The sequence below is a fragment of the Marmota monax genome, unplaced genomic scaffold (assembly GCF_021218885.2).
Source record: "Marmota monax isolate L192 unplaced genomic scaffold, Marmota_monax_Labrador192_F-V1.1 WCK01_AAM20220418_F8-fsc00045, whole genome shotgun sequence".
Taxonomy (NCBI): Eukaryota; Metazoa; Chordata; class Mammalia; order Rodentia; family Sciuridae; genus Marmota; species Marmota monax.
In genome coordinates this window covers 12,761,342-12,788,654 of record NW_026692132.1, presented here as the reverse complement: position 1 = coordinate 12,788,654, position 27,313 = coordinate 12,761,342, and the positions used below count along the sequence as shown (strand labels likewise).

Here is a 27,313-nt window from a genome sequence, read left to right as displayed (position 1 = left end):
TATGAAAAGTTAATAAAAGTAGGAAAAATGATTAAAACAATTACTTTCTTTTATGTCATGTCAAACTGAAAATAATAATTCTTTTAAAACTTCAGTAAAAAAAATTGGAAGATATTATTATGTGAGTTTGGTTTCTTTGCCACTTTTTAAAAATTGTTTTAATAGTATTGTAAATATTTACATATTACTTCTCACATTATATTTCTACATAAAATGGTCACTGCATTATTTAGCTTTGCTTTCAGTAATTATGCTACAGTAATGATTGAAGTTAGTCTGCCTGTCCTACTCCTCCATAGAAGTAATTTGGGGATATTCTTTAGTTTTTCACAAGCTGTAGAAATTCAACATGCATACCATAGTCACGATTGGACATTAGTCTTAAACATTCATGGACATTCTCGTTTCTTGTCTGCCAAGTCTTTTCTTTTTAATATCTACTTATATTATGTATCTACAAGGCATTCAGTCAAATGAAATAGGAAATCTTGTGAACCAGATACTACAGAATAATAGCAGTACCTTAGCTTTATAGAGAAGTGAAAAGAATACCCCTTCCCCCACTGACTTCATGAAAATATAAAGGAGCAGCATAGTGACAGAGAGAATTGGAGAAAGACAGTGGAACTCAGCTGGTAGGGAGATCTTGGATGAAATTTTCCTCCTATATTGGCTGAAGAGAGAGATTCAAATATATATTTACTCCCACCCCAATTATCCAATTTAAATGCTGTCATATACTTCCTAATATCAGTTTATTCTTTCCTAAACACTATGGGAAGCTTTGGAAAACCATAGGTAGTGAACCCAGATATCTAAACTCACTTGTATTGGATTTTATTTTAAAGATCATATGATACAGTAAAAAAAGTCCTGGACCCAAAGTTAGGAATTCTGTGGATGGAATTTCAGCCCAATCCCTAATCATCTCTGTAACATAAAGGCGGTCATTTGATTTGACTGGACCTCAATCTCATAGAGAAGTGAAAAATTTGTGCCAGATAATTTCTAAAATCCCTCTCACTCTAGATTTAATAAATGCATAGTAGTGACAGAGTAAAGATGAACTCTCTTTGTTGCATTTGCCAATGTAACCCAAATTAAACACTTTGTTCCAAATTATTCCTTCCATCCTTGTTTACTCTGCAATTAATGAGAGAGACTATATAAATAACGGATGATTACCTACTGCATTAGTCACCATCTCATTAAATCAATTTCAATTATCTATGGCTAAGTTATATGCAAAATATTTAGATCATGTTACACTCATTTGGGTTGATAATTCCTTTATATGAATTTAATAACGTAAACGCCATAAAACAGAAACAGGATAATATGATACAAAAATATTACTTTTGACAGCAAAAAGTACCACTAAAAATATTTTCTTAGGATTATTTATAAACATTCCTTTGAGTGATCAGATATATAAAGTAAAAATATCTCCAAAATTACCAATGATTTTCCTTCATAGAAACAGACCTAGGGCCTGGGGATATAGCTCAGTTGGTAGAGTGCTTACCTTGCATGTACAAGGCCCTGAGTTCGATCCCCAGCACCAAAGAAAGAAAGAAAAAAGAAACAGACCTTCTTTTTTGAACCTGATAAAGTTATGACAATTTTTGCTTATGCCCCTTAGACATCACCACTCTTGGTCAATGTCATTTATTTGTATAAATATGTATCTTGAATGTTTTTCACAAATACCTGCTCTATCCCTCTTTGCACATATGCTGTCCCTTAAACTTGAGAAATACAAAACTAATCCCTTACTCCATGCAAACCTATATACACCCAAGACATTTTAAAATTATGCTTTGGAATAAGAAAATACTTATCTTGAAGACACTTTTAGTATACTTACAACAATTTATAAAAATAAATCCTTAAAATATTTGGTAGCATCAAAACTGTGCAATGTAAAAGAGATCTTCTATCACCTTTCTCAACAATTTCGAAAACTAAATGAGTTCTGTTTAGAGAGAACACCACTGCATGACAATGGATGGGCAAGAAGGAACACTGTTTTGTCCCACTCTTCCTCCTCTCCTCATAAATGTATCTGCTTTAGGAGGAGAAATAAAATTGTCATTAGAAGGGAGATTTGGGAAGCCCTCCAGGTTTGTAAATACCTTCTGGGAGGAGGGAAGATTCTGGAAGTCAGAGAGACAGAACTGTTCTCAGAGAAAATCTCAGTAAGTACTCCTAAGGCCTGCTCTGTACTCCAAAGAAGAACCATTCAAAGAATGTTGAGGTCTCACCTTAGGTGTCCAGGTGGTGCAGAAGAGCAAGAAAGACAAATGGGACTGGGGGCTTCAGTAGAAATAGAGTATGGCTTTAACTGGAATGTTCTGGAAGCTGCTGCCCTGGGATGGTGTGCTGGAGATGGGTGATTCAATGTGGTTGAATCGGAAGATAAAGAGGAAAAAATGAGCCAGCCAAACCTCAGAGATGAGGAGAGAAGAAAAAAATCACAAGGATTTTGATGTTTAACATCTTATACATACCAAAATATGACATAAGTATGTTCTTAACTAGTTGATATTTTTTTTATATATACAGCTATTTGTAGATAAAAGTAGTCAAATTTTTATGTGTACACTTTATGTAACATATAATGTCATGTTTTAAATAGACTACTGTTTTTGGATGACTGAATTTCAGGAGAGTACATAAACATGTAATCATATCATGTTTTAAAAACAATAGTATTGCTTTAAAATTTAAATTAAAACATCTATAATGAAAATGCTTCTAATTCTCTTGCCCTCTGTCCTGAGACCCCATTTAATAAACCTGGCAATTTGACTAATTTGGAGTAAAACCATTACCAAAGCCACAGTTATAAGGGGCCAGGCAATCAGTTCATAAATATTTGATCCAGTTCTCCTAAATCACTTCTGGCAAACAATATGAACAAACTGAATGTATAAATTATCAAATCTATTCTTAAGATTTTAATTCAATCCGCTATTTGCAGGACCCTTTATTTTATTTGCTAAATGTTGTGGGGGATACAAAAAAGACATGGCCCTTCACCACTGAGAAGGCACAATTGAATGGGAGAGAGCAGGATGGGCTAGAAATCTATTCTCTGCATGCCTACAGGCAGGAGAAGTCAGTTTTTGAAATGTATCTGGATAGGTAGAATTTTGCCAGGTTCCTAGAACAAAATGCTTTGCCATACAGAGCAGACGGGTCAAAAAGACAAAAGGCAGAATAGTTTGGGGCATGTCTGAGGAAAAATGTGGAGCCAGATGCCTGGACAGCACAGTGAGGATACACAGTAGACAAGAAGTCAATATTTGTTGATTAAATTTCAAGGAGAGCAGTGGAGGCTTCATTGTAAAAGGCACTGATTTCTGAGCTGTAGAATTTGGTTGTATTTTGAATGTAGCAGGGAGCCACATGGTTCACATTTATTTTTTGAGAAGGTAATTTTGACAGCTAGGTGGAGCAGGGATTGAATAGTTCATGGATTTAAATTCAGTCTAGACTGGTGAAGTAGAAGTTACAGTGAGGAGACAGACATTACAACCTCTGGTGCTGAATAACCATCTTATTAAATAAAAGAATTTACCGCTATTTTGACACAATTGTTGATGTTGTTCAGAGCTCTGCAGGAACCTCTGCTCCCTCAATGTCTGAATAGCACCCGAGTGTCACCATCTGCCCCAAAGTCACAGTCTTAATGGAGGGCTGTGGTGATGCATTGCTTTCCAGAGACTTAAAATTTCCTACTCATTTGGAATATAATCAAGCTTTAATCCTTATAATGCATAAAGAACTATTACACTGAATATCATGGAAGCCTGCAATTTGCTGTTTTTTTGACAGAGAAAAACATGTTACACCTTTGTGATCAGGATGGTCTGCTTAAAAAAAAAAAAAACTATGTTTTCCATTTTGTGACCTCCCCATTGCAAAGTTGCTAAATTACAACTATACAGGCAACCAAGCCAGGGTTCTATGCAACTGCAGTATTTGCAGGACCTTTTACCCAATTCTCTGGTTAAAGCAATAATGGGAACAAAAACATAGAAAGCACAATGGGGATTTTGACCTCCTTTTTAATGAGGAAACTGAAGAGTAAGACTTTTTCAGACCATGCCCATGAATATTAAGTTGAGCATCAATATAACATTTAGTTATAACACAATTTTAAATGTTATATTGATTCTCCTTTATGAATCATACTCTATTCGTATTCACTTACTACTTATTATGTGTTCAGTCCTAAACTGGGGGAAATAAAAATAAAAGGAAGCTTTGATCCCAGTCTTCAGGAAGCACAAAATGATGCAGAATATGAAGTAATTCAAGAAAAATATGACCACAGGAAAACTGTTGCTATTATTTTTAAATTATAGCCAACTATTGTTAGAGACCAGAAAAGAGAAAGATTTAATCTGAACTTTTGCATTGTGGAGAAAAGAACAAGGAATTAATTAAGCAATATACAGTATGTGAATAATTGAACTGTTGATATACTCAATATACACAATAATTGAACACTCACTCTGATTTCTCTTAACAACCTAAGAGTTTTATTATGGGGGGGGGGGGGGAAGTGCTAACTGACCCAGACCCAAGAGGGTAGAATTAGGACAGACAGAGTAGAAAGGAAAGGATAATCCCAAGGTTTTGAGGGATGTTGGAGATTATGAATAGAGTTTGAAGTTCTTCCTAGACTGATATATGGATTCTCCTTTGGAGTTGGCAATCTTTTAATGCCAAGTAATCTACAGTATGTTACATTACCACATTTGAATATCGGAAAATAGGAGTAATTTTCATAACTTCTATTCTAAGAATCAAAAACAAATATTTCTGATTTGTATCTATGGCTTTTGTGAATTACTGGGTAGATAAAAAGGAGCCAGAATATAAGCCCCTTAATGCCTGAGAATTTTGTATTAGCTGAAAAGCTCTAGCCCAATTTCAATTTTCTTATCACATACTTCTGTTCCTCATTTATCTTCTTAGAAATTAGCTTCTATTTCTGGAGGAGTAAAAGTCTTAGAATGGAATACAGTAAATGTTCAACAGGCATGCTTCTCTTTACCAACTAATAAAAATATTAGTAGGGTAAAAGTGAAGGAAATCATGGACACAGTGCCACTGTTTTCTAAGGCACAAAGCTATGAGGTCCTCATGAGTATCTGTTACACCCTCTTCTTCAAACTGGCTGCATAAGTCCCAGAACCATTTCTTTTTTTTTTTTTTTTTTGCCAATCAGGAAGCGAACTAAGGGGTAGCAGGTCTACCAAAGGCACAGATTCTCTTTGGCTCGATCTGTTCATTAGTCATATTCATATGTCCAAGTAGTATGGCCTCCTGGACTCTGAGCCCTACACTCTCACCGTCTGGCACAGGATTTATCCTTCCTCATTAGTTCAGTTCCTGCCTTACTAAATCATGGAAACCTGGCAGTCTACCAACTTGGTGTTATCTGCTATATTTCTTAATTGAGATGGATTTGTTTCATACCAGTTGCCTCCTAGTCTTTCATATAACTTAACAAAATTTTTTTTTTTATTTTAACAGAACAGAAACAAGTAATAACCACCAATCAAAACTTGGGGACTGACACAAAGAGAGGTTACATCCAAAATCCGTAGAATTTTGAGATCATCTCAAATCTATTTGCCTTGTCTATATTAATAAAAAAAAATTCCACCATCTTGTTAAAGTAGAAATCATTCTTACAGCAAATAAGAATTCCCTTCTTTTCCAGTATGTGTATGTGTTTCATGTGGTCATGTGACAAAATATAAGACTGAAATCTATTATTCTATAACATTTTGTATTAATGAAATAAGTTCAACTCTGTTTTTCTAAAAATAGTGGCAAATATGTCATCTTAATTACTTTCTAGTAAGGATGCCCACAAAATAGCAATTTATTCAAGCCTTATTAAATAAAAATAATAAAAACTTGATACATATCATTATCAGATTGCCCAACAACTAAATTATTTTAGAAGTTTTAATACTATTAAACACTATACAAATTTTTGTTAAAATCTGTTGTAACAGAATCATTTATTTCTTTGTTTTTGTTTTTTTACTTTATCATAGTTTGGAATTGAGTAAACAATGACCACCTTAGGTAACATGTAAGACAGTCTTATTGGGATACCATACTTAATTCCTGGTTTATTATCTGTGGACCACAATATGGTCAGGATCATGGCAGGATAATAATGCTGGGTAGAAGATCCACTTTCATTTTTTCTGCAATTGACAAAGCAAAACATGTGTGACTCTTCAATTTCTGTAGTTTTCCAAATTTGATAAAATCAGGTAATGCCTCAAAGTTATATCACATTTGGAAAAGACAAACTTCTCTGTCCATTTTACAAGCCTTACTTTGTTCATTTGAATATAGTCAACCAAAACATACCTTCTGGGTATGGGATTATCGTAAGGATGCAGGGCATTGTGTTAATTTGTCAATTTTAATATCTATTTTAGATTTGTTATATTTTCATGGCATTATGTGTGATATGAAGAGTCACTAATATCTGCAACAAAAGACTGCAGGTCTTTTTATTTTATTGTTATTGTTATTTTTTTTAAAGGAGAGGGAAAATAAAGCTCCATGACAAAGAAAGATAATCTTAGTTGAGGACCATGCTGGGAAAAATCAGATCAATAGCCAGCATTCTGTGATCTCTAAAGGAAATAAAATGCCATACTTTTCAGACTCGGCTCTGACATTATAGGTTATTAGATTGGGAAACATGGGAATGAGAAATAGAAAATACCTCTACCTCTTAATAGAATTTGATCTTCTAGATTATAAACTTCAGAAATTAAAATTTTCTAGCTCACTAACTCCAGAAATCAAGATATGTTTATTTGCACTTAGGACTCCATATATTTTCTCCTTTGGAAGTTTTGTTTTTCTCCAAAGTTACTTTCTATTCATGCATATATGGACTCAATACATCTCTATAATACTATATGCTTTTTGGCTTGATTTTTTTTTTAAATCTAAGATTAATTTACCTGGAATGAAGCACTTGCATCTTTGGAAATTTTACCATTATCCCCAGTGTGTTGTTGCAACCACTGTTACTGTTCTTTTAATTTTGATCATGCAGTCTGATTTATTTTAAGCATGTTTATTAAAACAAATTCTTACCTAACTCTAAGTCACTTTTAATAGTGAATCACTTAGACATATTATTCTAAAATGAATAACAAACTTCTATTATAAATTTCTATAAATTATCCTCTAATTTTCATATTGAAGATCAATGGATCTTGACTCTAGAGTGACTTTCCCTTCCAAATCTGACAAAGACTGATTTTTATGACAGCAAAATCTTTATAAATTTATATAAACAGTTTAGAATAAATCAATGAATAACTAAATGCACAATATCAAATCCACACTTCAACTTATAAAACTATCACTATTACTTTCCACTTGTATCCCATGTTCACTTATGTACTGACACGAGTACATAAATTATCTGCAAAACCTATGTTCATCTTTCTCAATAGTTCAATCTTGCACATAATCAGTTCTTTTACTTTTTAAGATTCCAATTTATAACTTTATAAGTTTTATAAACACCGCTCTTGTTTTCTTCCTTTTACTAATTTTATTGACTTATGAGCTTGTTCTAATGAATTGAATTAGAAAGAATAGCTATGTGTCACTTTTAACCAAAGATATCACACAGGCCAGTGTAGAAGATGCTGAGGTATGTTGCCCACATTCTACTTTCCAATACTGAAGCATGCTCTCCCCAAGCTACAGATAGCTGAGAGCTGTCAGCCACCAGTACTAAGTCCCTCTCTGGGAATTGCCTTTAGCTGAAGAGGGTTGTCAAACAAAACCAAGTTATGCTCCACCCCATAACTTATACCCAGTGCACAAGGGTGATCAGTATACAATGGTACTATAAAAGCCATGTCCTTTGCCTCAAAGTAAGAAAACCTCTGAAGTGTCAGCTCAGCACCAATGCCCTTTGGAATTTGCTGAGACCCTTCTTGCCCACATCATTATTAAACATCTCCCCTGCCCAATTCTATTTTCATCACTTATTTACAAGTGTTAATGCCAATGGTACTCCCCAATGAATTTTCTACCTCAGAGTCTGTTTCTCTGAAACCTAACCTAAGATAACCATAAATGGCAGATGTCATCACTTAGGAAACACCGGAAACAGGTATAAGTCATAAAAAAATAACTCTTTGGAATGTCTACAAGAAACCAATGTGTTAGGTGTTCAAATGTCATCTCATTTACTTTCCACAAATACCCTGTGTTGTAAGATTTTTAACAAAGGAAGAACATGAATTTCACAACATTAAACATCTTTCCCAAATATAAATTTTCATTTTATATAAGAGTTACCATTCTCTCTCTCTCTCTCTCTCTCTATATATATATATATATATATATTTCCCCAAATGGAATATTACTCAGCTTTATAGAAGAGTAAAAATATGGCATTTGCCAATAAATGGTTGGAGTTGGATAATATCATGCTAAACGAAATAAGCCAATCCCACAAAACCAAAAGCCCATGTTTTCTATAATATGCAGATGCTAATTCACAATAATGTGGTGGACACTAGGGAAGAATAGGGTTACCTTAGATTAGGTAGAGGGAAGTGATGGGAGGGAAGATGAGGGGATGTGGGGATAGGAAATATAGTAGAATGAAACAGACATTATTACTGTATGTATGTATGTGACTACATGACAAATAAGATTCTGCAACATGTACACTCAGAAAGATGAGAAATTATATCCCATCTATGTATACCAAAGTGCATAAATGCATTCTACTGTCATGTATAACTAATTAAAACAAATTTAAAAAAATTTAAGAGTTACTATTCACACTTGGGCTAAACCTAAAGAAAACACTATCTTTTATCAAACAGAGCATATCTAAAACTATTTTGCAAGATAACATTTTTAATTTCTTACTTTCTTTGTAAATTTGACAAATTATGTCATCTTATAAATAAGATGATTTAAAATTTGTAAGTCTATTTTTACTTCTGGTAAGATTGATAAATATTCATGCATAGTCATTCATTACTATCAAATTTCTACTATAATTTTATGGTTACCATTTGAGTTTTTATTTTCTAAAATTTGTATATATTATCATAAGCAATCTTATGCCCTTTGGACAAAAATGTTTCTGATACATATACATATAAGTATATATCTATTTAAGGCAGTTCTACAAGTCAGACTCATAAAAGGTTAATCATTTTAGAGTAAATTACAAACATTTTTTTTATCTGATTGAGACTCTTAACTGAAAAAACTGTAGACAAATTAAATTTAGCATAGTTTACTTGAGGAAAGAATGATTCATGAATCAGATAGTATTCAGAACCAAAAGTTCAGAGAGCTCTACCAAGCAGTATGAGAAGCAAACTATTATAAACATAGAAGTAAACTAGAATAATCATCTGATTGGCTATTGATAGTCATCTGCCTTATTTGGGCAAGGTGTGATAAATTAGCTGCAAATGATTAGCTGAAATTCTACTCTTTGTATCAAGGATAAACTAAGTTAGGCTTCCACCTAGTTTACATACTAAGTTAGGTTGTAGTTCAGTACATAGGGACTCAAAATATGGAGGCAACCTCAGGCCAAATTTAATTCGAAAAGACCTGAAGGGAGACATCTAAATTGACTTTTACATCTTGAAAGGAACTTTTAACCCTTCTTCTCAAATATGCATCATTTATTTCATTCCCACAACTTTGTGAGTCAAGCAAGTTATATTCAGATCAGAAACCAGACCTCAGGAAGGAGGAACAGTAAAGGCCTCACTGCCCAGGGACTGAGCTGCAGAGGCCTGTTTATGATACAGGCATCATTTCCACATAGGATTATTTAAAACCCCATTACCATGAATGATATTCCAAATCTGGTTTAGTGTCTCAAGGCACAAATAGGAATAGCTAAAACTAGCTATTATTCTTCACTGTAGCTTTCTGAGAACTATGGCCATAAAACAGATTATAATTCTGATCTTCAGTCTCACCTTTTAGCTAATAAATGAGCCCATTTTTATGTCACTTCATCAATATTAAAACATTAAAATCACATGTTCAGTAAGATAAAATCATGAAATTATTTAAAGGTTACTGAGAATGCATTGAAAAATATCTTAAAATATCCTACTATACTTGCCTCTTCAGATGTTCTGTGGGTGTGTTTTCCCATTAACTAAAGCTCACTTTTCTATCTGCTTTGTTTCATTATATAGCATGTGAACCCATTTTTGTCAATTTCCCTTTTTAGTCTTCTAAAGATTCTCTCAAATGGGATGTGAAATGCAATATGTTATATTACTTTTACAGTTAAAATTGAGACAAATATTGTAAGGTACAAAGATTTCATCTAGTCTTCCACATCTGAGGCATTAAAAATCATGTCTGTCCTTAACAGCATTTTTGGTTTCATGTTAGTTTTGGGTCAACAGAATCGAGTTCTCAAAGTCACATCACTAGAAAGGTCTCAGATTCTTATACTTTCCTCATCTTTAATTATGTCTTAAATTTTGATACCTCCTCTCCAGTATTAGGACCAAAGTCCTATTCTTGGCATTTTTTTCTATATAGTACCCATTAATCTGGAATCACAATCACCATGTTTTCACAGTACAGTTTTATCATAGTACATTTCCCCATCTCACATTGGTACATAAGTATATACAAACACACACATATTCCCCATCCTGGATCTAACTCCACCCTACCCATCAAACTTCAACTTCTAGCATTTCTGCTTTACACTTGATTTTTCAACAAAGCGTAATAGTTTTTGAAAAACATCATGTTTCAGAGGGCGATCCACTGCCAGAGTACTCTTCCCTGACTTGCTCTTGTCAACTTGGCAAACTCCTTCATTTCCCTCAAGTCAGCTTGAATCCTTCCCATTACTCCTTACCCAGCCCTCCACCAGAGAAAATATCAAACACTGCCATAAATGTTCACTTCTTTATTTCCCCTTCTAGAATTTACCATTTCAGAAGAGATGTTTCTCAACACAGTACCCAATGCATATTAAAAACAAAAAATGATGCATAGTTACTCAGCATAGGTAGATATGAATAGATTTTAGTTCACACATTCCTAAGAGTAGGTCACCAAGAAACAAATGTCGAGTATAATAGCTAAATATTTTTCAAAAGTACTTTAGTTAACAGAGGAAATTTTCTAACTTGTTATAAAGGATTTCAGTGGATTAATATTTTATCCACTTGGCTCCACATTAATATTTAAGTATTTTTAATATTGTGATAAAAGTATATGTTTTCTCTGTATATAATAATCACAGTTCTTAATAAAAATATAATGGATTCTAAGTAATCATTTTATAGAATGCTGATGTTTTAAAGGCTTCACATAATCCTAAAAGAATGTCATATGTGTATCATATGTGAATGTGTCTTGTGTGTATCAAGATTATGTAATTTAACCTGCAGAGTGATTAAATGCACAATACACAAGGCCCTTAATTTTTACCTTGTTGGAAAAATATGTAAAAGATTTTTCTTTTTAATTTTTGAAAGCCATGATAAATAAAGGACTATTCCTATTATTTAATAGTGTAAAAGTTTGGGGATATTTATAAGCAAGCACAGTATCCTTTTACTTTTTAGAATATTATTGATATGTAAGTATTGCATTATAGATAGATACATTGTTTCTCAAATAATAGAGTTGTGTATATGAGGGGCCATTATTCATAAGACACTTTTGAAATTCTTTTATTTCAAATTTTCTCTCTCTGCATCTATTTTGTATTACCTAAGTGTTATATTTTGCTTTCAGTTTTTCAAAATCCCCTACTTTGTTTTCATGGAATATTTTAAACATATTACAATATAGGAATCCCCTAATTTGTTTTGTGGACTATTTTTTAACATATCATAATGTATGGGTCTAGAAGTAATAACTCAGTAAATAACATCTCAACGATGTTCTCTCCTTCAGAAGAGGAGGAAGAAGAAATTTTAGAAATAACTATTATACTACTATTCACTTCCTTTATCTAATAATGGTTATAAATGAAGAAGTCCGATAGAGAATTCAGAAAGTAATGAATAACCAGTGGGTCTAAGGAATATTTTATTAGTGTAAAATATAGGAATTCTGAATTTATCTCAGTTCCGCCAAGACTAATTGAGCACCTATCCATTGGTAAGGAACATACAATTCTGTAATAATTAATAACAAACATTCCCTGGGAGGTATGTGGATACAGGTAAGGTGGAGCGCAGCCTTTAAGAAGTCTAGAATATTACAGAGGAACAGAAATCTAAAGATATATGTAGCACAAGCAGTGGAAGAAGTATATTCAGGTAGCTCAGTTACACATCATCCAACCTATGGAATAAATAAATAAATACACACACACACACACACACACACACACACATATATATATATATATATATAACATATGTGTGTGTATATATATATTTGATATATGATTTTAATGTAATTTAAATTTTATCAGAGCAAACTTCTAAAACCAAATAATGGCTGAGTCTTAATGAGGAAGCAGGAATTTTGCAGACAATGCAGGGACAAGAAGCAGAAAAGAAAAGGTATTACAGGTAGCTGAGCATCACATAGAAGATATATTGATGTTTCCAAAATTAATGTACAATTTTACAGTGAGAGCTGCCTTCATTCAGTATATTACCATAGTAATCCAATTTTAAATATGGCATTTCCCATTATCCATCAAAGTTAAATAAATGAACACAATTTTTCTTAATTTTAATTATAGGAAGTTACAAACATCGAGCAAAAGTAAACATGCCAGAAACTCTCAAATTAAACCGAAGGATAAATTGTATAATATTTAGCATAAATGTGTTTTACATAAGTTAACATGTTGCTTGGAATTTTCTGTGGAGTCTACAAAATAAAAATTAACTGTTAAAATATTAAGATTCAATATTCAGGGCCATTGAAATTATTCCCTGAGGACTGTGTGACTTTTTCAGGCTACTTGTTTTCTAACACTAAAATGTATTTCAGAAAAACAGAGACTAAGATCATATTTTCTGCTATCTTCCACGTTTACTCCTTTAATAAACTATGATTTTTTTTCAGGAAAGCAATATTTATCTTGCTTACCATCACCAGCACCCAGGATCACACCTGGAATATATATTTGCTAAATAAAATATATTTTAAACAAACATTTGTAAGAGTAATTGCAGCCAATAGAATTTTATATTCTCAAATATAAGCACATCCTCATTTTTGTCTGCAAAATTAGATCATAAAAATACATATATCAGAAAAAATTTAATGCATTCATTCACTTTACAAATACTTAATAATTACTGTAATGTGTACAGTTCTGTCCAGGGCAGGGAATAAATGATTGAATTAGACATGGTCTCTAATTTCTAGAGTTCATTGTATAGTTCAACAGACTTCTAAGCAACTATTTAATATTATGATAAGCTTTGTAGTGTTGAGACATTATACTGATGAGAGAAATAAATTCCAGAATAATAAATTTGAATTATTAACCGGCTATGTCATTAATAGAAAAGCTTGCTCTTAAAATCAGTGTTCAGTTGAATTCAACTTGACTTAATAAACTTTTTCAATAAGTTAACTAGGATAGCATAGGGTAATTTGATAAAATTTAAATTACATTAAAATCAGCTGTTTTTCATTATGCACCTTAAATGTTCTATAAAACCAAAAGAATTTGCAATTTTGAAACAAAATTAGCTAAATAATTTAGAGTGCATTACCTATGAAGGTACAACACTATACTCAAATGTTCAAGGACTACACATTAGGAAGTCTAACTGAAACTACAAAACACTATTTCATCCTTTCTAACTTTTGATAGCACCACAGATAAATATGGTGTGTTGAAAAAAATTGGCTAAAATATTTCTGATAGTTTTGAAATAGCATTTTGCAAAATTTTTTCTGAAACCTAAACTCTAATTTCTAATCACCACCATTTAAACAGCAAGAAACTTGTTCAAAACTTACTGGACAAGTTTTGGCTTTCCTTGAAGTAAAGCAACTCTATGACATGCTTTTATCATTATGCCCATCACATCAGCAATCATTTTGAACAAGCCACTATAGAGACTCCGGTGTACAAAATAACCAGAGTTAAAGATGCTATCTTTTCAATTAGAATGCTTCTTTAAGAATTATCTGGCATAAGAAATTAGGGGTATTTTTTTTTTCTTCTTGTCCACATTACTTTTTTCCATGACATTTAGTCTCATATCAAAACTGACTGGAATAATCCTTTCATTTATTTCGTTTTTAGATTTTAGGTGTTAAGATTTATATCTTTAGAAAGAAGAAAACACTGTGTAATATAAATCAATACCTTTTGCACATATCTTATAACCATATGAAAGGAAATTAATGGGTAGTTATCCCAAATATATAGATGCAAGAATTAAACAGTCTTTCAATTTTGCAAAACAAACCTTGCAAAAACTTATGTCTTCAAACAACTATTTATTTAGTTGACAGTTTGCACTGAGATTACCTGGAGTTCGGCTGCTGGCCATAGCAAGACTTATTCACATATCTGTAGTCAGCTGCCAGTCAGTTTCAAGACACTAATTTTGGAGATCAGTTGGCTCTTGGCTGTAGCTACATGGTAAGTGGGCTACATGTTTCTCATCATCTACCAGGTTAGTCCAGATTCTTGCATATGAAAGTCTCATGGTTCTAAGACCCAACAGCAGAAGTGTCAAGACCCTTTAGACCTAGGATCAGAACTTGCTCAATGTCATTTCTGCCACACTCTATTGGTGAAAACAAGTAATAGTCTGCATGAAAAAGAGTGGGAAAACTTATTGGAAAGAACTGCCAAGAATTGTGCCTATTTTTTCACTATCTGTCCTCCAACCATGATTTTTATAGTTTTCCAACTTGGCACCCTCATTCCAGAATCCACAGAAGTCTTATTCAGTCATGATTCCAAATTTGTTTTGCAGTTAGCAACTCCCTCAAATTTGTGAGTTGGCCTCAATTGAATGGTTTCGCTGATGGTTTCAACGGGCTCATTAATGCATCTGCAGTCAGCTATCAGGTGGCTTGGTAACTGTCTGAGGGAGGGGCAACTAGATGGATTTTCTCTGCTCTAAGTGGTCTTTCACTCTTCAGCAAGCTAGCAGCTTTTTCATTCAGTTGTCACAGGGTTCCAAATAGTAATTTCCAGTGCACACACATACATTGCAAACATCTGCATGCTCCATGTTTGCTAATATCTCATTGGTCAAAGCAAGTGACTAGGTGAGGCACAGAGTCAGGGTGGGAGGTTACTCCAGGGCATAGATTCAGGAAGGCATGGAATACTCCAGGGTTACCACTGCAGCAATTGATATAAACAGTTATTAGTGCCAAATAATCCTTAACTTCAAATTATAATGTCATTGTTTATACTAAATTAAAATAGAAAATATATGCATGATGCTGTGTGGGGAAGGTGAGAGCTAAATCTTTAGAAAAATAAGCCTTTACACAAACCTAAAACTAAACATACATTGTCACTATCAACAAAGATGGTGAACAGCTCTAATAAAATTAACCACTATCTGAACTGACCCTATTGTGTTAAATGAAGACAGCTAAACCACTAAATCTGTTTATGAAGCAATTTTCCCATTTCATGTGCTTTCTATCATCTTTTAAAATGCTAGCAAATTTGAATCAATTGAATAGAAAATTGGCGGCAATTAAGACAAAATTAACAGGAAAGCAAATTGTAATGAAAAAATTAATGAATTATTTGGTTTTACACAAAAAATATAGTTCACCTTGAAAGTAATTATATTTGCTACCTTATTGGTCCTAACATAATCTGTTAAATATTTTATTAAAAATTGTTTCTAGTGATTCATGTGCTTTTGCTCTACTTTGGTAGCAACATAAACAGGTATATTTATTAATAAACTGCTGTAAAGAAACTTCAAGCAAAAGTGAAATATACTCGATATTTGATCCCAGAAATGAATTCAGAGGCTCTTTTAGCCAGCATGTTCCAGTTGCTTCTCATTTCTGAATGGGGATATCATTTTTTGTGTGATGTTGAGTTTGCTGAAGTTTGAGCTTTGAAGACAAAAAATAAAATCAAGACTTTACATACAAATCTCTGATCACAGAAGACTGATCTGAGGAACATCAAAATTTAAAATAGTCAAAAATCATCTCATTTCTATTTCTCCACTTTATAATTCTGTTTCCTAAGCTACTTTAATGCATTACTATTCTTCTTAGCTGTGATGTTAAGATGCAATAAAGGAGGCATGCAGATTGAAGTATATTGTTATGTTCCTCAAGCAAATATGAGACTTACAAATTCAAAACAGTTTAAGTTTTCTAAATGTATTAGATGATGAAAACAAAGACTGCAAATGTATATTGATTGAGACATTCAGAGTTGACAAAGTTTATAATGAGTAGAGCTCAAATTAGGCAGTTTGGTTGAATTGTTTGAACTTAGAGATTTCCTTCTGTGAACACAATGGTCAGAAATTATTTTTCTATAAGGTAGCTTCTCAGCAGGTTGTTACCAAAGAATACCATGAGTCCCATCAAAGCCAATGTCATGATTACATGATAACTATATAACTATATATGAAGTTTATCAAAAGATAATTCAAATATAGATTATGTTGGTCTGCACAGAAATCCCATATGCACAGAATATTAGAAAAAATACTGAATATTTCTAGTTAGATCAAGACATTATACAATGTGTTTGATTAAACCAAATATTTTTTAATGAAATCTTCATCTTTTATTAAGCTTTTCTACCATGTTTGATGTGAAAAGATATGAGAAAGTTTGAGCAACAGAATTGGTAGTTCTTCAAAGACTTCAAAATAAATTGTTATAAATAAGTAAAAATACAAAACAGAAGTCAACATGTCTATAAAAAAAAGGTGGGCAAGTATATAGGTAACCTGACTTCTGTGCCACTGAAAATCAATCAATAATTTTTAAAAATTCCTTAAAATGTTAATCTTGTAACTGTCAAAATGAGACACAATTCCACCTTTACCAAGAAAATTTGAATGTTAGCTTCAAATGACACAATCTAAAAAATAAAATTAAATGGACATTTCTCAACAGAAATAATATCCCAAAGGCAACATTTCCTAATGGAACTGCAAATGTCACTCTAAATAAAGACCAAGTCTTTAGTCAGATTGATACATCCAAGGGATATCCAGTTCTAGTCAAATTGAAGATGTAGAGAATAATTATGTTATTGTCTGTGTGTCTAAACATTCTTGACCACCCATTGAGGTCTCATTTGGCATAATAAATTTTATATCATCAATGCACATGCCAGATGTCAATATTAAAAGTCAGGCAACATTCCTTTAGGATTTGGGAACTCAGTTGCCTTCAATTACACAATTCTGATGGATTGAACAGGTAAGGAGAATAGACAGTAGTAACAGCTTTGCTTGGTAACAGCTTTCAACAAGATCAATCAAAACCAATGTACAAAGTGATTTTTAAAAATACACAAAGAGCTATGTCAAATGAAGTTTAACAAAATGCTATAGATTGCTATCATGAACACAGGGCTAGACTAGTCTGATACTTAGCAAAAAAATAATAATTATGCACATTCTTTTTTAATGAATGCTTTCAGAATATCATAAGTCCTAGAGGCAGGATCACAAAGAGGTTAGGTTATAAAGAACCATAAAGTTATAAACAGAAAGCAGTCTTCACTTGAACATAGAATAGTAAGATCAGGCATGGATCTCTTTAGCCACACAACCTGATTAGTTGATATCTTCAGGTGATAATCCCTTAGCTTGGTGTGTCTCTGTGGTAATTAGCTTTCAACTCTAAATCAAAGGTTTCAATTTTTTCATGAGAATTAAGGTAGAATTTATATTTATAATCATATAAACAACATAAGTTCATTGCAGATCCTTTGAAGATACTAAAAGTTGAACTAATAAAATAAAAATCACTTGGAATTACACTATCTTAACCACTAACATTTACAACCATATTTTCATGCATCTCTTCAAGCATGCATAATAGCATGTATAATGATTTTAAAATAGTGCTTTCTTTCTCCACTATTCTTATCCTCTTTTGGCAATGTCTGTCATACCCAGATCAGCTTTTTAATGTCCTAATATATGTTCTGTATTTTCCTCTGTCTTATTTTAATCCTAAAAAAGTTACAAATGAATTGGGAGATCTCTATCATTGTTTTAAAAAATAAAATCATAGTTCACATACTCTTTCTGCTTCTCATTACCCACATTCAATAATAATATTGAAAAATACTCCATGTCCATATAACTAATTCATTCTTTTAAATAGATTCAAAATATTTCATTGTTTGATTATACCTCAATTTAAATATTCCCCAATTAACTTTCTTTTTTCAAAGATTTATAAACAATGCTACAGAAAATCTCTTTTTTGTTGTTGTTGTTTTTTTGTACTGGGAATTGAACTCAAGGGCATTCAACCACTGAGCCACCTCCCCAGCTATTTTGTATTTTATTTAGAGACAGGGTCTCACTGAGTTGCTTAGTGCCTCACCATTGCTGAGACTGGCTTTGAACTCATCATCCTTCTGTCTCAGCCTCCTGAGACACTTGGATTATAGGTATGCACCACCACACCCAGCTACAGAAAACATCTTTCAACACTTGTATTCTCATGTATCAACAATTTTATTTCTATAGGACAGAGTCCTAGGAGTAAATTATAAGGTCAAAGTATAAGGCTATTTTTAATTTGTGATGACAAACATTTTCATAGTAATTAAGTAATATCATAATACATTAAAAGGTGACATGATTATATAGTACAAGATTACTAGACAGGGTAGCAAGAGTTCTTAGTGTAGAATCAACTTTGTTCCTAATTAACTGTATGTCCTTGGATAAATCATGTCATTGGTCTGGATCTTCATCTTCAAAATAAAGAGGTTATAGTATATGATTTCTAATGTTCCCATCTGATTCTAAATCTCTAATATTTTTGTTTGTATTCAAAAACTAAATCTAACCAACTCTGTAGATATGGCATCCATTAAAATGAGATCAATTTAAAAGTTTTTAGTAAACATCAATAAATTTTCAGGAGAGATACTTGATATCCCCAAATCATATTTTGCTTAAATATTCCAAAATTCCTTAATTGATGGAAGATGTTCTAAAATCTCATGATGCCATTAGAAATAGAAAATTATCAGTGCATAAGGAATCCTAAAGTGGAAAAAAAAACTCAAATTGTAATTTTTTTTTTCCTGTGGCTAAAATAATGTTTGTTGTGCATGTAATATCTTGGTAAATGGTGAAGATTGCTCTGAAGTTAAAGAAAAATTTTCTCTTATAATAACAATATGCTTAGAGCATGGAAAATATCCTTTTCTCTGAGTAAGAAATTAGCAACCCTTATTAACAGTGAGATTTTCAAATAAAATGAAACATGCAAGCCCTATCATTCTGAAATCTTAGACCAAATACATGGGAAATACATACATTGGTGTTGTTATATAATGAAAGTTGTACAACTCTGAAGAGCGTTGCATTGTCAATTACTTCAGTTGAAAGCAATGATCAATACAGTTCATTGTAATACATTAGGTCTTACATGGTTACCAAAGGAGAAAAATTAGAATACAGATTCATGGATAATCTTCAGTATGAATCTGAGTAAGCTGATTAATTATATATAATTATACATTAATACATAAATAATTGATAAATTCTCTTTTAATTTCATAACCTACATAAGATAACAAGCTATACAATGACTCTACTAAGAACTTTCCCTTCTATCAATAATTACTTTATGTATAATGGATTTAAATCTCCAATTAAAAAATAGAGTAATTAAAAGAATCTAAAGAAAAACAAGACTCAACTGTATATTGCTTATAAGAAACTAACTATACCTCTAAGACATGCACAGACAAAAAGTGAAGAGAGGGAATAAAGTATTTCATGAAAATGGAATCCAAAAGAAAGCAAGAGTAGCCATAATTGTCTCAGATAAAAAGGACTTTAAATCAAGAGCCACAAAATAGACAAGTAAGGCCATCATATAATGATATGATACTGTCCATTTAACAAGAGGAAATAATTATTCTAAATATACATGCTCCCAATATACAACGAAAGTATTAATAATCACAATGGAGATACAGACTCCAATACAGTAATAGTTGAGGACTTTAACACACCACTTATAGCAATATACAGACCATCCAAACAAGAATTTTTTTTTTAAAAAAAGGAAAAAACAGAGTTAAATTCTACATTAGACCAAATGGATCTAACAGAGTTCTACAGAACATTCTACTTAAGAGTGATGGTACACATTTTTCAGTACATGAAATATTCTCGAAGATATATCATATAACAAATCATAAGGTAATTAGTCACTCAGTAAATGTTCTGAAAATTTGAAATCATATTGAGTATATTTTATGACTAAAATGCAATAAAATTAAAAATCACTAACAAGAAATCTTTGGAAACTATACATATACATGGAAATGAAAGAATTTACTTTTTAACAACTAAGGAACTCTGAATGAAATAAGAAAGTAAATTTAAAATTTCTTGGAACAAATTAAAATGGAGACACAGTATACCAAAACTTATGGGATACAGGAAAAGCAGTACTAAGAGAGAAGTTTACCTACCTCAAAATAGCAGATTTTAAATGAACGACCTACAGCTACATCTCAAGGAACTACAAAAACAGAACAAACCTAAATTCATTAGAATAACAAATAACAGAGCAGAAATAAGTCAAATAGGGACTAAATACAAGCAAAGAGTTGGTTCTTCAGAAAGTAAACACTGAAAATTTTAGATAAACTTGAGACAAAATTCAAATAAGTAAAATCAGAATAAAATGGGAAACATTACAGCTGACACCACAAAAATGTAAAGGATCATTAGAGATTATTATGAATAATTATATGGCAACAAATTTAATAATTTAAGAAGGAATGGACAAATTTCTGGGCACATATACTTTACCAAGATTGAATCCAGAAGAAATACAAAATCTAACTAGACCAATAAGAATAACAAGATTGAGTCACAAATAAAAAGTCTCCTTTCAAGAAAAACCCAAGAGCACATGGCTTCACTACCAAATTCTACCAAACTTTTAAAAAAAGAATAATAATTCCCATATACTTATTTCAAAACATAGAAGAAGGAATTAAAAAAAATCTATGAAGACAGCATTACTCAGATACTAAAATCAGACAAGGATGCACCAAAAAGAAAAAAAAAAAAAGAAAGAAAAAAAAACTGCAGACAAGCCAGACGTGGTGGCACACTCCTGTAATCCAAGTGGCTAAGGAGGATGAGGCAGGAGGATCATGAGTTCAAAACCAGTCTCAGCAAAAGTAAATTGCTAAATGAGACCTTGTCTCTAAATAAAATACAAAAAATAATGTTTGGGTTGTGGCTCAGTGGCCGAGTGCCCTTGAGTTCAGTCCCCAATATACTCCCCTGCCAAGAAAAACTTGTATACCAATATCCCTGATGAACATAGATGCAAAAATCTTCAACAACATATGAGGCAATCAATTCCAACAGTGTACTAAAGTGATTGCTCACCATGATCAAGTGGGGTTTACCCAGGGATGCAAGGATGGAAGAGAATATGCAAATCAATTAATGCGATACACCACATAAACACATTCAAAGACAAATCATATACTCACATCAATAATGCCAAAAAGGCAGTTGATAAAATTTCATATATCACTTTATAATAAAACCTCTGAACAGGGAGCATGTGCTTAGGATACCCAAGGCCTGGAGTTCAGTCCCCCAACAACAACACAAAGACACACTGAACAAAGTATGTATAGAAGGACTATGCATCAATGTAATAAAGACCATACAGCTAACACTATAGTAAATGGGAAAAGGCTGAAAGCTTTCCCCTATAATATCTGGGATAAAACATGGATGACCACCTTTACCACTTTCATCTAGCATAATATGGGAAGACTTAGTCATAGCAATTAAGCAAAATAAAGAAATAAAGGGCATTCAAATTGGAAAATAAGCCACATTGTCACCATTTGCAGATGACAGGATCTTATATAGAGAAAATTCAAAAATCTTCACCAAAACTTTTAGAAAAAACAAATTTAGAAAAGTTTCAAGGTACATAATCAACATACAAAAATCAGCAGTGTTATACTATACACCAATACTGAATTATATTAAACAGAAATAAAACAACCCCATTTTCAGCAGCTATAAAAATTAAAACACATAAGAATAAATTGAGCAAAAGAGGTGAAGAATCTCTATAATGAACTCCATAAAAAAAACACTGATGAAAGAATTGAAGATAACACAATGGAAAGACATCTCATGTTCTTGGATTAGGAGAATCAACATAGTTAAAATGTCCATACAATAGATCTATATATAGATAGATAGTGATCTATAGATTCAGTGCAATCCTTATTAAAATACCCAGGACTCTCTTAACAGAACTAGAAAAAATAATCTTAAAATTTATATGGAAACACACACACACACATACACACACACACACAAGTCAAAGGCATCTAGAAAAAGCAGCACAAAGCAGGAATAATTAGAACCCATGGACCACTGGGAAAAAAAAAATAGAAAGCCAAGAAGTCAACCATGCATCTACCATCAAGTGGTTTTGAACAAAGGGGGTAAGAGGAGGCTGTGGAGAAAAGACAGCCTTTTTAATAAATGGTGGAAGAAAAAATGTATGTATCTATGCAGAAGAGTAAAAGTGGACCCCTATTTCTCACTAGTTACAAAAATAAACTCAGGGTGAATTAATGACTTAAAAATAAAACTTGAAATATGAAACTAATAGAAGAAAATAGGAGAAATGCTTCAGGACATTAAAATTAGCAAGGATTTTATGGACAAGACCCTAAAAGCAGAGAGAACAGGAAAAAAAAAACAAAAAGACAAATGGGATTATATCAAACTAAATAGCTCTGCACAGCAAAGATCATAATCAACAGAGTGAAGAGAAAATTAGACAAAATATTTGTAAACAACACATCTGGAAAGATATTTACATCCAGAATATAAAACTTATTCCGAAAACTCATAGCAAAATTGTAAATAACCTGAGAAAACCTGATTAAAGAATTGGAAATAGAACTAAACAGGCATTAAAGGCTAACAGGTCTATGAAAAAAACAATGCTTAACATGATTAATATCAGATCAAGGCAAATGAAAACCACAAGGAGCTATCACCTCACTCCAGTAAGAATGATTGTTATCAGAAGACTAAAGAGCCAGGTGTGTTAGTGCTTGCCTCTAATTCCAGTGATTTGGGAGGCTGAAGCAGCAATTTAGCAAGACCCTGTCTCAAAATACATATAAAAAGGATTGGGGATGCAGCTCAGTGCCCCTGAGTTCAATCCTACATAAAAAAAAAAAAAGCTAAAGATAACAAATACTCAAGTGCTGATGAGGATCTAGAAAAAAAAGGAAGCTCTACAAGTGTTAGTGGGAATATAAGTTAGTACAGCCATTATAAAACACACTGTGGAGCTTCCTCAAAAAATAAAAATAGAACTACTTTAGAATACAGCAATTCCACTACTGTTTACATATCCAAAGAATATGAAATCAGTATGTCAAAGAGACGTCTGCATTCTTATGTTCGATAAACATTATTCACAATAACCAAGAATTGGAAATCACCTGTGTCCATCAACTGAAGGATTAATGAATAAAGAAAAATTGGCAAATATACATAGTGGAATACTATTCAGACATTAAAAGAGTGAAATCCTGCCCTTTGCAATAAATGAGTGGAACTGGAGATCGGGTTAAGTGAATAAGTCACAGGAAAACAAGGACCACGAGATCTCACTCAGTTGGAATAGAGGAAAGTTGATCTCATTGAAGCTGAGAGTAGAATGGTGGATACAAGAAGCTGGAGAAAGTACATGAGGTAGGGGATGAGGAAAGGCTGATCATTGGGCATTAAATTATAGTGTGATAGGAGCAAGAAGTTCCGGTGTACTATTGTACATTAGTTTGATTGTAATATAACAAATATGCACTGAATATTTCTGAAAGCTAGGCAAAATGATTGTGAATGTTTTCAACACAAGGCAATGATAAATGAGGAGATAGGTCTCTTTAACCTGACTTGAATATGGCACAATGTGTACATTTATTGAAACCTCACAATACACCATTAATATGAACAATTATGTTTTTATATACTAAAGATTGTTTTCAAAAATGAGTTATTTCATGGCTAAGTGTCTTGATGTAATTTCAAAATATCAATTGAATTTGACTTGGTGTCTTTGACCTGTAACTTTTCATGCCTGACTTTTGATTGACACAGTTATCTAATTTTACCTTGCCTTTGAACTGAACTATTCTTCCTCTGTTTCAATCTTCATTGTAAGATTGCTGTTGTAAGCACAATGTAAGCAGTAGTTTGAGTAGTCTTTTCTGACATTGATGTGTTTCAATTCCCTCAATTCTAAGTATTTCTGAAGTTGATGAGAATCTTCCTGATTATGAAAGACATGTTAAAATAGATCTTAAAACCCAAATTTCCTTCTTTTGTAAGAAGATATTTTTAATTCAGAAACTTGTTTCTAAACATTAGTAACTTTCTGAGTAGGCTTGGAAAAAGAATTCTCAGTATTTGATCATAAAGCACATAGCTAAAGTGAAGCTACTTGTTGAAGATTGTGTTATTAGTTCTCAATATTGTAAAAAAGCATGACAACATCATAAATTTTAATTCTGAAGAAATTTAAAAAGCCAGATACTCAATTGGAAAATACTCTTTAGAAATGCTGATATTAAGTATTTCATGAGGAATATTTTTGTAGAAAGATTAGGTATAAAGTTTCTCTGTCAGTTTAATTTTTTTTCTTTCGAAATGTCTGTCAATATGCTGCTCCATATTATTTTATATATATATGAAGAGACGTCTATGAGCCAGACATTATGCTAGGCAGCAGGTATAGCAGTAAACTAAATATCACCTTTGTTTTGTTACCCACAAGATCAAAATTGCTTGTATCTATGAGATCCAAACATAAAAGGCATAAAAACCATCTTCATTTCAAACTAATTCTTAAAGTTCCATACAAAAAACAAAATGGGTTGTGGGTGTATGCCTGCTGGAGGCCCTCTGGGCTTAATCTCTAGCACACAGATACACATACCCCCCCCCACACACACACACACACAAAATAGAGTATTCTGTTACATTACCAAGACTTTAGATATTTGAAAATACCACCAGGTCAATCAATACTGATTCTAATTGCTGATGAGTGAGATAGAGCTATGATATTTTCCCTGGTGGGACTCTGCTGATTTCTAGGAAACATTAGAAGCCCTGCAGGCAAGGATCTAAGGTACTTTTCCACGTAGCCAAGAAGTAACAAGACTGGGATGCAGACAATGATTATTCTGCAATGTAAAAACAATAGCAGAATAAAATTCACCTTATCCAGGAAGCCAGTGCGTTATGATGTAACAATACTGTTATTCTTAAAAGAAAAACCAGAAACAAGACCACTCAAGAGAGAATGAAAACGCTAACAGTAAAATATTGATTCATCTAAATTATGTACTGTAGGAATTCAAATTTGGATAATTCTTCAACTAAAACTGTTAGTAATATTCATGGCTAAATGGCTACATGTCATTTGTGGGGTACATATTGTGTATTTTCTCAAGGCTAGATAAAAGTCCCAGAAAAGGTAAATGATAGTATGAGTAAATGAGCTGCATGGATTTATATGTTACCATGAAGGCAATTCTGACATTTTGACAGAAGATGCAGCATTGTAGATCTAGATGTTTCTGGTTAAACCAGTTATAAAAGCATGGGCTCCTGGAAGAACTCTATGGTTTATTTAGAGATATAATTCCTAATAACAGTTTTATAATCACTATTATTCAATAAAGCCATTTTATTTTAATATGCTTACCAACTTTTCCTTTAAATAGTGCTAATAAATCAAATTATCTACAGGTTTTAAGCAGAACAACTGGGTCCATAGGCAGTGTGATAGAATAAAAATTACACCTACCTCAAGACTCCAGTGTCCTAACTCAGCTCCTGACTCCCCATGTCACTTGCACTCAGACAAGTCCTTCATTGCTATAAGAATTAGTTAGATCAGAGTGTTTCTTTTTCCACAAAGTAAAATTGTTTTTTTTTCCTGCGGAGCTTTTTGTATTGTTATCTATATAATACAACACATTGCCTTTTAATCAGTTGCCACATTGCATTGTGAGCTTCTCAAAGGCCGAATAGGTACATGTAGATTGTGCATGACAAACATTCTGTCTTTTGTACAGACTCTGGTCACCTGAAGCACTGGGTTGAGAAGAATTTATAGTTTAGGTCACAGATCACCTGTTTGCTACAAGTAAAGGAGGAGAGAAGAGTTTAAATGTGTTATGTGTTTATCATTTCCTGTCCAGACCAAAAAAAAAAAAAAGGACAATTCAGGAAATATTTGAAGAATGAAAAATGCTGATAAATTCTTCAACTGTACATATGCAATAACCATCCATAAAATAAAATGAAGAACTACTGTAAAATGGTTGTTATTCTAGAACTTTCCTGGTGGTCATGCCGTTACTACCTGTTTATAGATCATATGCTAATGCATGAATGAATTAAAGTTTCTTCCTGACTAGTTCTACCATTTTAAGTAACTTCAAAGAGAGGTAATTTATGAAGCATAGACTTAGTGAAAGGTAATAAGATTATTCCATTATTAGACAATGGTATAATTCACTTGAAACCAAAATGTTTATTGCCTGTCATGATTGTTAATATCTTCCTATTTGCCAGTGTTGCCTCATTGAACCATCCTATGGATCAGGTGTTATTTAAATTATATTATTACTAAAGAGATTTCATGAGAAAGTTGATTCATCATACACCCTAGAGAGTAACTTTTCATAACTGTAATGATGTGAATTTAAATACCTCTCTTGCCTAGAATTCACTTAAAGAAAATTATTCTGCCATTGTACTTACAAAACTCCCAATTTCTAAGTGAGGAGGGGAGTCCCTCTATAGCTCCATATAGATCTGCAACTGTAGAATTCAAAAAGCAACCCATCTTCATTATTGCAAGTGTGAAATGTTCTTCCAACAAACTGGATGTAAAAGTGAACAAATTGAAGCTAACAGAGGTGTATCAGTGAGCTGTGTTTTCATTGAAAGAATAAGGAAAAAATCAGGAAAAAAATATTTGGAGAGAATAC

The 27,313-nt window shown here is 32.5% G+C and overlaps 1 protein-coding gene across 1 annotated transcript in view; it reads left to right on the top strand.

Annotated features, from left to right (window-relative positions):
* Cntn5 (contactin 5) overlaps positions 1 to 27,313 on the top strand; it is a 1,252,743-nt gene that overhangs the window by 1,129,261 nt on the left and 96,169 nt on the right. The window lies entirely within an intron of this gene.